Here is a 12600-nt window from a genome sequence, read left to right as displayed (position 1 = left end):
ATGAAAGATGCCGTAGAGAAGTGCTCCCGACTAATTCACACCACCTGGAGTCCTTATTTCTTGTTTGGGGTCCTGTGGGGCGTTTCTGTATCTTGCCTCGATCAAATTACGGCCGCCGCGGAAGGTGTTAAACCAGCGACTTTGGGATCAGCAGCCGAACACTAAAGCCGCCGAGCCACCGCGGCGGGCCTTCAGCGCCTTTCGTGGGAGATTTGGTTTGGTTTGGTTTATTGGGGTTTAACGTCCCGAAGCAACTCAGGCTATGAGGGACGCCGTAGTGAAGGGCTCCGGAAATTTCCACCACCTGGGGTTCTTTAACGTGCACTGACATCGCACAACACACGGGCCTCTAGAATTTCGCCTTCATCGAAATTCAGCCGCCGCGGTGGGGATCGAACCCGCGTCTTTCGGGTCAGCAGCCGAGCGCCGTAACCCCTGTTCCACCGCGGCGGATCTTTCGTAGGAGATTTAATGAGCCATAAAGGCAGCAGTAAGTTACAGTCACAGATCATGAACTACCCGCGGTTGTATTTGGCTGCATTACAGGCCCAAGATACCTGTTTATTGAGATATGCATCGAATCTCTAGCACGAAAGCACCTCAAGAACTTCTGTGAGGTTGAAACGTGCACCAAACTCGGCACAGAAAACCCATTGAATTAAGGTATATTGTGCTTTTTTTTTTCGGGGTGGAGCCGCGCGGTGGCGGATTATATTTCGTGGGCGCTGGTATTATGCCACAGTGACTATAGTTTGCTTGCTACGCACATTAGTGGCGTATGCATTAGAAAAAGAAGCAATATATATAATTGTTTGAAGTGTCTACTGAGGAAATATATGGGTTTGATAGGTCAGCGCAAGTTAGCTATCCAAATGTGTTTTATACTAGCTGCACATATGACATGAAAATGCAAACGCGAAACTTATGCCGTTGACATGATATTTTTGCAAAAACGGAGAGGCCGAAGAGCCAGGTTTTGCTCGTGATGTGATAGACTGAAGTTGCTTGACAACGGCATACACACTCAAAAAAAGAACAATGACATGAAAAAGTCACATTGAAATAAACACGAAAGTGAACGGCCTTGTTTTTCTGGATACACCCGCCACGAATATAATACAATTATTTTTCACATTAGCCGATTTTTTAGCAGTAGACTGAGTTCCTGCGACTACGGTCAATGAAAATTTAGCGCCTACAGCTTCATAATGTTGGGCAGCGAAGCGGCGCTCTAAAGTGGCAAGCGGCCGGTCCACGGCGCGGGCGCAGTCGGAAAGGCACCACACACCCGCGGCGGTAGCGGCGGAAAAGAAGACCACGCCAATATGCCGCCGAAAGGCAGCGAGTGAAGTCTGGCGTGATCACAGCACCCCTGGCTGCGAAGCACTGTGCGTCAATACACACACGGCTCGATCACCGTTCTTGCGTGAAGAACGTCGTTATGAGCGCGTCTTCTACGTTTTAAGGTGCAGCAAAACCTGCTGCGAAACGTATGACAAGAAAACAGCCACGCATTGCGTAAATAATAGAACAGGTGATTATCTTTTCCGACATGTCAGCGCAGGCGGGCTAGATTTAGTCCATCTGTATGTGCGGCAGATTGTTGTTCGCTTTGTTTTTTAGCGACATTTCCCGCATGTTACTTCCAGCGTTTTTGCACACAAATTTAATTAATGCTTTTCCCACGTTGATTTGTGTCCCCTAACTTCTTTGGGCAGCATTGTTTATGGCCGGAGGCTTATGCATGAGGAATATTTTTCTGTGCGCTTTCTGACAGTCCGTTTTTCATCATATTTCAGTGTCCCTAAAACCTTTTATAATGACTTTATTTTGATGCTTTTCCCTCATGTTCTCCTCTTCTTTACCGCTCGATGTACTTTGGATTGCTGGAACATGGTGTACTCACACGGGTGCGAAAAAGTTAAGTTCACTGTGAACTAAGACATTGTACAAGCTAGATACGAAAACATTGCCCGAGAAGACTTGGCTTCAGAAAAAGGGCATTTTCGTGTCTTCTTTAAACTGCCGCCTCTGTGACGTTCCTGAACAACTGAACATTGCTTCACGAATTGTAAGGATCAAATCTGTTCTGGGATGTTTTTCAACGCAACTTGAAACAGCGAATTTATTTGACTACTCATATTTTAGGATACCTTACCGGAGTGCAATACGCTGATGAACCTTTGATATGTTTTTCCCGATAAGACTACACAGCTTATAGAAAACTAGATTGATGGACAGACAGTGTGAATCAGTTGTTTCTATGAAGTCTCATTTCTGCCAAATGATTGTTCATCTGAGGAAAGTGTATGAACAGACAGACTTTAATCGAGAGTGGCACTCCCTCTTCGTGGCGTGCTCAGCCTTACCTGCAGTCTAGTGCTATGTGGCTCTGCCTTTTTTTCACACGCTTTCATGCAGTGTCCTAAAAGCTTTGTAAATAGTTCATGTAATTAGAACATTATTTCAGTGTAATAAATATCGTGTTAAGAAAGCTGTGCTCTAGTGAACAGCGCGCCCGGCTCTCAATCCACGAGACAGCGGTTCAGTTCCCACCACCGGCACATTTTTTTTCCCTTCGTTCAGCTGTTACTCTCTTAGGGTGTTGTTGTTGTGGAAAACATTTATTGAAAAAAGTAAAAGAAAGTAAGAAAATGAAAGGTTACAGAACGGGTGGTGTCCTCATTTCAGGACCCCAGTGGCTATCGCTGCCGCCCGGGCTTGTTTGATCAGCTGTTCGGTTGCACCTCGTCGTTGCTCCCTCCGGACGAACATTTGAGCCCTAGGGTTGATTCATGGAGACACTAACGGTTAGCTTCTCTGCATTTATTCTAGTGAAGGACTAATGGTTATGGCAATGCAGTTTCTCCCCGAAAGGAGCAACTTTCGTTACAAAAGGACGAAAAAACGCTTAGAGTGTAGCTACCAAAGGCGGAGTTAATACACGACCAGAGATGACACAATATGAGATGGGAAGATGACACAACTGGAAGAGGATTAGAAATGGAATAGAGTCGCGAGTGAAAGAAGAATGCTATCGAATTTTCTCCGCATCAATTCCATTGACGGCCCTTAGTTTTTTTTCTGCTTGATTTAAACTAGGGTATCATTACCTAGCTTTTGCTCCTTGAGTCATTCTGCCCTTTTGTCTTTTAACGTTACGCCCATCATTTTATTTCGACAACTCGCTGCAGAATCGTAAATTTAATTTCAAGCCTTTTCGTTAGTCTTCAAGTTTTCGCCCCTTGGCTGAGTTCTTGAGAGATACAAGTGTTGTACTCTTCCTTTTTAAGGGCACCAGGAAGCTGCCATTCATGACAAGATGGTGCCTGCCAAATGCACTTCAGCCATTTCTTACGCTCTTTCTTATTTCCCTTCCGTGTCTCATGATGGCGGTGACTGCTGAACATTACTTTTACTTCCTTCATTCGATCGTTTAGGACCTTCATTTTGCTTTTCCTCCTAAGCCCTCGATCATGCTCTGCAATTCGTCCCTTGAAGGCAAGGTAATCCGCAAACTGCAGATTACCAAGGTGTTAGCCTTTAACTTTTATCCTCAACTCTTATCGATCCAGTTCCCTGAATACCTCCTGGAAACACGCGGTGAATAGCATTGAAGAAATCGCGTCTCCCTGCCTGACACTGTCTATTATTGGGATTTTATTTTTTTATATGAAGGACTATGACAGCTACGGAGTCGGATTATTTTCCGGCACTTTTACATACGCCTCTTTCATGCCCTGGTTCCGTAATGCGTCATGACTGTTGATATTTCGACCGAATCAAATGCTTTCTCATTAGCTATAAAGAGCAGTCGCGGAGGCTCACTGGTTATGCTGCTGGGCTGCTAACCCGAAAGACGTGGGTTTGATCCCGCGTGCGGCGATTGCATTTCGATGGTAGCGAAATGCTACAGGCCCGTGTACTGCACGACGTCAGTGCACGCTAAATAACCCCAGGTTGCAGAAATTATCCTAGCCCTCCACTACGGTGTCCCTCATAACCTGAGTCGCTTTGAGACGTTAAACCCTATAAAGCAAACGACCATTATCTGTGAAGACTTTAAATATGGGCTAGTTGTATTTAGGGCTCTTCGTTTTCGGGTTTTATTTTTGCAGAATTGGGAGGGGGGTAAAAATCAAGCGATATTTTGTAGTTCAAATTTGGGTTCAAATTGGGTTTTTCGCTGAAATTCTCCATGGTTCCGGCCGCCCAGTGGAGGCGGCTACAAACAATTACTTTTATGAACGCAGCATGGGCGTACCGCGTGCATCCAGAGCTGAGGTCGCATGATAGATCCACACACTTTGGACGAGACGGACCCTCGACCACATAGTCTGGGAGTGCGCAAATTCTACCGGAACGGGTAAAATTATCGATCGGGAGACTCTGCCAAGAAGCCCGGAACCTGAGCTCCAGCGCACCAGCATCCATTTGGCGGAAGACGCCGCCGCTACCAACCAAAGACTGCCAGCAAGCTTCTAACCGCGGGGGAGCAACTCCCCGCCGCCGAAGTCTGCGCGCTAGGGTCTGGGAGCAATGTCTTTTCTGATGAAAATAAAAGTTGTTCAATCAATCAAATGATCGGGGATTCACGAACGAGCGCTGCGCACGCCCTCATTCAGCGAGCTGACGCAGGCCTACAGAGTGTCCAGCCATCTATAACCCCCGTCCACTGGGGTCCCAAACTAGGGAGCTAGACCTAGTGCTTGTAAGAATCGGTCCCTTACAGGCTGATCGACGCATACCTCCTGTCCCTTCCTAATGAATGTTTTCACCACGACAACCTCCGTAGACAACAAACGCACAACACTCTGGCGCAGACTACAGTACACACTCTCCCCTCACCCCTTACCCTAGCCCACTATCATCCCTCAATCCCACTCCTGCCTTCACCCTATACCCGGAACTCTTCGTATCTTCCTCCCACATCCTTTCCAGCTGCCCGCAAGATGCTGCCCCGCGGGACCTAGAGAACCTCAAGACCTGGGAGGACTGGGAGACCCTGCTGCGCTCGGAGGACCCGGCCGTGCAGACCATCGCCACCGGCCGTGCTGCCAGTGTTATGGACCTCAGGAACATAAACACTTGGGTGCAGTGGGGTCGTGCGGGGTCCTAGTGCCGTGACCTGAATAACTTTCAAATAATAAAGTTTTTCTATCCCTCTCTATCAAAGCGCGACTAAAGTGTCCACTGACTAACTGAGCCAGTTATTCGCCTTTCTTTTCGTGACTCTCTCAGAGGCTTTCCGCAAACAGTCGGTTTTGGCAGGGTCGGGGCTAACAGTGCTTTTGCGCTAAAAGCGCACTCGATCCAACTGTTTCTTCCAACATAGTGGACGCTACGAGCGCGAGGCAACTGCTGCCAGCAGTGTGTGTTCGGCTCACACGTGAGAACTGAGGAGAGAGAGAGATAAACTTTATCATTAGGAATTCGGGGCACGCCCCTGGGTTCCCGCACGATCGCACTGCACTCAAGTGTTTATGTTCCTGAGGTCCACAACACTGGCAGCACGGCCGGTGGCGATGGTCTGCACGGCCGGGTCCTCCGAGCCGGCATAGTGACAATTGAGGCAACGCCTTTGTAAGCCATGTTTACGTGCAGTGGATGGAGATAGCGTGTGTGTAAAGCGAACAAAGCCAACGCCGCAGTTCTAAGTAACCAGGGAACCCATACCACATTTTAATTTTGTTTGCTTTGCAGCTCCTCTGCCTAACAGCTAAATTCGCAGAATAAGGATTTGACAATAGCAACTTTCTACTGTGGTTATGCGATAATGTAAGTAATTCAAACAAATTATGAAATAAAGGAGTAATTACGCTCACAATGGAGCGACGTTGCTGGCACTATAGCTTACGATGGAGGTACAGTTGCCGCAAAACGATAGATGTCGATGGCAATTATAGATCATTTCAGTAAGTTGCACCTTTAAAGACACACGTATTGTACCTTTAAATGCCGAGTACATGTTGTCAGCGTCTATCATGGATAAAAAGAAAAGGAGGCGTCTTATGAGCTCAGTCTGTGCATGGCTGAGTCGGGAGAGACCCGCGCAGTGTGCAGGCTATGTGCAGGCAGGCAGTAGGCAGGCAGTTAGGTGCAGTGTGCGCCTGCTGCACCTATAACTGCCAGCAACCGCATGTTTCTCCCGAGACCAGCCACATGTGAGCCAGTGCGGCAGGCCGGTAGAGGTCTACTTACACCAACAGCATCCCAGCTCACCATGGGCAGACTGGACAGGTAGTGCTCCCACCAAATCAGGGTGCACAAAATTTGTCCTATTTTCTCCCCTGTTTAGAGCCTGTACTCGCCTTGTTCTCTTGAGGGAAGCTTGCTTGAGTAAGACTTAGGTGGGAAACAGCGCACGAAAACGAAGACGGGAAGAAGGTGATACGGACTCGCGCTCCGTGTCACCTTCTTCCCGTCTTCGTTTTTCGTGTGTTGTTTCCCACCTAAGACATGCACAAACTTGCCCGAGAACAAGCTTTAGTACAGTCGCGTGTGCAACTTCGTGAGAAAGCGCAGTGCGGTTGCCGAACATTAAGAATATTCCGAACACAAAATCAGCTTCTGAGAAACTGAAAGCAACCACCGAAAGAGATTCCTGTGCAAACCGCTCCAGAGACTCCAGTAGACTCCGCAACGCTTTAATCCAAGAATCATTGCTCCCGGATAAGTGTCTCTCCATATTGCTCGTGTCCTGTTCCCTCTTCGCACCTAAACACTGAAAACCCCTCGTCACGTCCACATGCTTCCATTTCCCGCTCCCTCCCAACCTCTTTCTTTCATTGATAACCACACGCTGAAGTGTACACTGTCACTTCAGCCGATTCTGAAACACCGAGTTTTCAATAACTGATCCATTCACCACCTGCCCAACCTCCCGCTTAGGAGGCACCAAAAAGCGCTGCAGGCGAATCAAATCACCCCTGTGCGCTGCCAGCACTTTCTTTACCGGATACATTCACATTCAAAAGTAGACATGACACTAAGCAGTAAAGTGAGCCAATTAAAGAGGTACCGTATGCATCTTTAAGTAACAAAGAGCAATGGATGGTGGGCGATATGAAACAGGATAGCATGCCTATTGACAGAAGAGTGAAACGGTAATAGTTTGGCACAGAGAGAAATACTTTAGCACCAGTTTTGCCTAAAAACGAGAGCAAGGTGATCGTTGTGTACGGAAATAAATGTGCATGATCATTTCGGGAAAAACTCTTCCAAGAAAATGAGTTCTTCAGACAAAAACTTATTAGTTCCAGCCGAAGACAGCTAAGAATTGGCTACACAGCGCAGCGTCGAAAGCCACCAGCGGCCGCGGCGCATCGACTGCGCCATAAACTAAGAAGATCCGCAACAATTAACAGGTGAGCAAAACGGCCTCTTGGTAAGCAGCCGCGGGTGACGAAACACGAAAGGCCCCGGCCACGGAATCCCGCATGAACCGAGCGCCAAAAGAGACACGCTACCACGCAGGTAACTGTAGCGGGGCGATTAGACTCCGGGAGCGGGAAATTTGGAGAGGTACTAGAGTGTAACACACCCCACCACTCGAACCGATCACAAGTAGGCAGCACTGCCCAGCCAAGTTGCCAGGCAAAGTCGGGTAAATGGCCTGGGAGAGGTGTCGACGCTGTCGCGCTCATTGAACGTGGCGCATCGCTGAGCGGCGAACCGCCGTCACAACAGGCAACAATAACGAGTCCATAATGTAAAAATTGGTTTCTGAGGAAAGGAAATGGCGCAGTATCTGTCTCACATATCTCGGTGAACACCTGAACCGGCCGTAAGAGAAGGAAGGAAGGTCGGAGTGAAATAACAAAGAGAGAAAGAGGGGCCGTAGTGGAGGTCTCCGGAATAATCGAAACCACCTGGGGATCTTTAACGTGCACTGACATCGCACAGCCCACGGGCACCTTTTGCGTTCCGCCTCCATCGATACGCGGCCGCCGCGGTCGGGTTCGGGCCTGGCTACTCCGGCTCGGTAGACGAGCGCCTTAACCCCTGAGCCACCGCGGCGGCTGCCCCTAACGTCCACCACTCGGTCTGCGACGATGTTGACATCGGATGCTGCTGTCTAAGTGCGATTCGAAATTTTGCTCGACGCCGAGTCAACGTCCCTGCTTTTGGCATACTGTACTCGCCCAATGCGCCCCCACCCCGCCATGTGGAGCTGATTGGGTGCCTGCGCACTCCGGAAATACCGGAAACTAGGCAACCAGCCTTTTAAATGCCTGAGGTTCTTTAAACTGGGCTCAGGTGGCCTCGGATCGGGGATTCACGAAGGAGCGCATGCACTCATTCAAGACCTTCAAGACCTGGGAGGATTGGGAGACCATGACAGCGCTCCGAGGACACGGACGTGCAGACCATCGCCATCGGCCAGGCTGCCAGTGATATAGACCTCAGGAACATAAAAACTTGAGTGCAGTGCGGTCGTGTGGGGACCGAGGGGCGTGCCCTGAGTTCTTTTTATAATAAAGTTTCTCTCTCTCTCTCTCTGCTCTTACATGCCTGAAAAAGGACACTGACAAAGCATAGAAAGCGGTAGGCTGCTCTAACTGAGGTCCATGATTAACAGGGGCCGCGGGATAAAAAAGCGTAAAGAATAGCCCCAAAAGTACCGAGTCAGGGTTCGCGCCGGAGACGCGTCTCCTAGCAAGAAACGCAAAATACCCTTCAAAGCTGACAGCGAGACGTGATGAAGAAATTTGGAAAGGCAAAACCTGCTCTCTCCCGTGGTTGTCCAAGAACAGCACGAGCCACAAGCTCGGTTCCGCCTGAGCAAGAAAAAAAAAAGAAAAAAAAACTGCAGTCTGCATGCCCCCACCTTATGACACGGAGGGGTAGTTTAACAATGTGGCAAAGGTACCAGAAGGCACCGAGCATGAAGGACTGAACTAGGTAGTGCCTCTCAAGCAGAGGCAGGTCAAACGTCTGCGCCCTTCGCACACGAGCTGTAATGCCTTCGACGACCGAAGACCACACACCATCCCATATTCCAGCACACTGGTAGATCACTCTGAAGAATAAAACTACGCAGGAGACAGGACACAGAAAAGATGCAGACAGGCATTTCTTCAGAATGTCTTACCAACTAGCCTCTCATAACACACTCCTAGAATTGGTAGGTCACACCTAAAATGTGCATCTGCGCGCTACTACAAAGGTATCGCAGATGTAATAGGAGTGTGGGGAGACCCCACAAATAAGTAACGAATCTGCGAGTAATTAAGTGCAGCCCCAGAAAAAGAGGCGAACTCAAAAAAACGTTTAATCTTTCAAGGTGGATGCGTTCATCAGCTAAGTAGAGAGTGATGTCATCTGCATAAGCGGAGACGCGTACCACTTCGCTGCCTGGCAAAGCCAGACCTCTAATAAGGGAATGGCGATTGACTGTCAAGTGGAAAGGCACTAATGCTAAGACGAACAAAAGGGGGGGGGGGGAGCGTACAACCTTGAGGGACGCCGCGGCCAACATCAAATGCGGTACTTTTCCGGCCATCGAGGAACAGTGTGCTTGAAATATCTCTGTACATTTTTTTAATGAGAAGCACGAAAGAAGGTAGGGAACCAAAGGCATCCAGCGTACCGTAAATATACTTGAGCTCTAAAAAGTCGAACGCCTTCTCTTGGTCAAGTGAAACCAGGAGGCCCTGTGCGCGCCGCCGTAAAATATCATCATCATCATCAGCCTGACTACACCCACTGCAGGGCAAAGGCCTCTCCCATGTCTCTCCAATTAACCCTGTCCTTTGTCAGTTGCCGCCACTGTATCCCCGCAAACTTCTTAATCTCATCCGCCCACCTAACTTTCTGCCGTCCCCTGCTACGTTTGCTCTCTCTTGGAATCCACTCCGTTACCCTTAAGGACCAGCGGTTATCTTGCCTTCGCATTACATGCCCTGCCCAAGCCCATTTCTTCCTCTTGATTTCAACTAAGATGTCATTAACCCGCGTTTGTTCCCTCACCCACTCCGCCCTCTTCCGATCTCTTAACGTTACACCTATCATTTTCCTTTCCATAGCTCGCTGCGTTGTTCTTAACTTAAGCTGAACCCTCTTTGTTAGCCTCCACGTTTCTGCCCCATAGGTGAGTACCGGTAGGATACAGCTGTTGTATACTTTTCTCTTCAGGGATATTGGTAAGCTACCGTTCATGATCTGAGAAAACCTGCCATATGCGCTCCACCCCATTCTTATTCTTCTAGTTATTTCCCTCTCATGATCCGGATCTGCGGTCACTACCTGCCCTAAGTAGACATATTCTCTTACTACTTCCAGCACCTCGCTACCAATTGCGAACTGCTGTTCCCTTGCTAGGCTGTTGAACATTACTTTGGTCTTCTGCATGTTAATTCTTAGCCCCACCGTTCTGCTCTGCCTGTCTAACTGCAGCGATGGCGTGGAGGTAGAGCATCCGCCTCGCGTGCAAGAGGACCGGGGTTCGAATCCTGGTGCCACACAATTCTCCACCGGATTAAAAAAAAAAAAAAAACTCCGCGTGTCGATGGAATTGCATAACCAGGCTTGGAGTGCGGCCTGATTTCGGTGACCAGTACCGACAACGCACTTCCTCACCAGAACAGGATTTGGCCACCCTGGTGTAGTACTTGGCCACAACCTTCTATGAACAAACCAATTAACCCGTAAAATATACTCTAGGATATCTCACGTCACGGAAGATAAAACTATGTATTTCACAACCTGGGATGGAGCGAACCTGGTGGCAGGAAATGAGGTACGGGAGGAGAGCCCGTAGACGACGAACGGAGACCCCGAACCAGACACAACAGCGCTGCAGCTGGATCAAACCATCGCTGTGCGCTACCAGCACTTTAAATAGAACACATGCAACTGTGCCGCCCTGGTTGCTCAACTCACCTTTACGTTTCTCGCGGCTCGAGCAAAGATAGCCGTGACGGTACTGATCCCAAGGATGCGTTGCGGCAATCCTTTAATTTGCGGAAATAGAGGGCATAAAAATACACATTTAAGGCGGTGCATCGCATAAATGGATCGCGCAATCGGGCGAACGAAAGCAGAGGAAGCCGCGCGTCGACACTTAAATTGGTTAGAAGGAAAGGTGACTGCCGGGGATGGCGACACTGGCCGTGAGAAAAAGAGGTAAAGGACTGACAGAAAGAAGACAAACTGGTGATGTGGAAGGAGAGGTTGAATAATTTCTATAGCTGTCCGTTATTTTTCTGGCTACAGTAGAGCCGGAGGCGCTCGCCTCGCAGAGGGCGGAAATTTGAGAACGCTTAAGCTTCGCCTTTAGGAGTGGAACGCCACAGCATGGTGCAGCGTTCCCAGGGAGTCCACGAAACGCCATCGCCCGATAGGCGGGACGCCTTGCCCGCTGGAAACAACTTTGAGCGCAACGCATTTTTGAGGAAAGGAAATGGCGGAGTAATTCTCTGCCATCTCGGTAGACACCTGAACCGCACAGGGAGGAAGGTGGCAGTGAAAGAAGAGTTGCCGTAATGAAGGAAATGAAGATTGTATTTGAGGAAAGGAAATGACACCGTATCTCACATATCTCGGTGGACATTCGCAGCTCCCGATTATAGGTTGCCGGTTTGAATCCCTGCCGCGAGCTAGGCTCTAACTGAATTGTTAAGTCTATGCTATCGCACGAAACGCTGAATCGTATGACACAATTCGGAACATTCTGCTGCCAACGGTTGGCATGATACGATTTTTTCCAACGCGCGGTGCCGACAACTACAAGTACAGCTACTACTACGACGCCGACGGCTTTTCGACCGAACGAGCTGTACACGCTGTCGCGTAAAAGCCTTTTTTATTGCGGAGTGCTCTAGCCGCAATCACGGATTTCGCCGATAGCAGTCCGCAGCTTAGGGCGAGCGCTCTAAAATATATTATAAACGAAAAAGTAGCTATGCGCCTTCATTTTTTCAAAGGCGAGAAGAGACTTTTTACACCGCCTCCTCTAGAGCCGGAGTACTTGGTTTCGAACCCGACCACGACGGCCGCATTTCGATGGAGGCGAAACCGTGTGCTGTGCGATGTCAGTGCACATTGAGATCCCCAATTGGTCGAAATTACCCGGAGACCTCCATTACGGAACCCTTTTCTTATTTTACTCCCACCTTCCTCCCTTCCCTTACTGCGTGGTACGGGTGTCCACCGAGATATATGACAGTCACTGCGTCATTTCCTTTCCTCAAAACCAATTTTTCACTCACCGCAATTGTAACCTAGACACCCATAGCACATTTTAATTTTGTTTGCTTTACACCTCCTTGGCGTAACAGCTAAATTTACAGATTTAGGCAGTGAGAATAGCAACTCTCTACTATGCCTATGCGATTATATACGTTATTCAAATAAACCATGCAGTTAACGAATAGCTGCGACCACACTGGAGCAACTTTTCCCGTACTACAGCATAACATGGAGGAACTGTTGCAGCAACACACCGGATATCGATGACATTATAGATCATCTCAGTAATTTGCACCTTTCAGAGCACACGTATTAAGGCGAAAGCCTTTAATGGCTCATACTGTCGTGACCAAGACGTGTTAGCAAATTTGTCCGCGTTTCTGATTGGTCGAAATGGTCGTGACGTCA

Source organism: Amblyomma mixtum, chromosome 3, assembly GCF_055824585.1.
Source record: "Amblyomma mixtum isolate Tamu chromosome 3, ASM5582458v1, whole genome shotgun sequence".
Lineage (NCBI taxonomy): Eukaryota > Metazoa > Arthropoda > Arachnida > Ixodida > Ixodidae > Amblyomma > Amblyomma mixtum.
The sequence above is the reverse complement of the archived record's forward strand: the minus strand, read 5'-3'. Positions refer to the sequence as shown.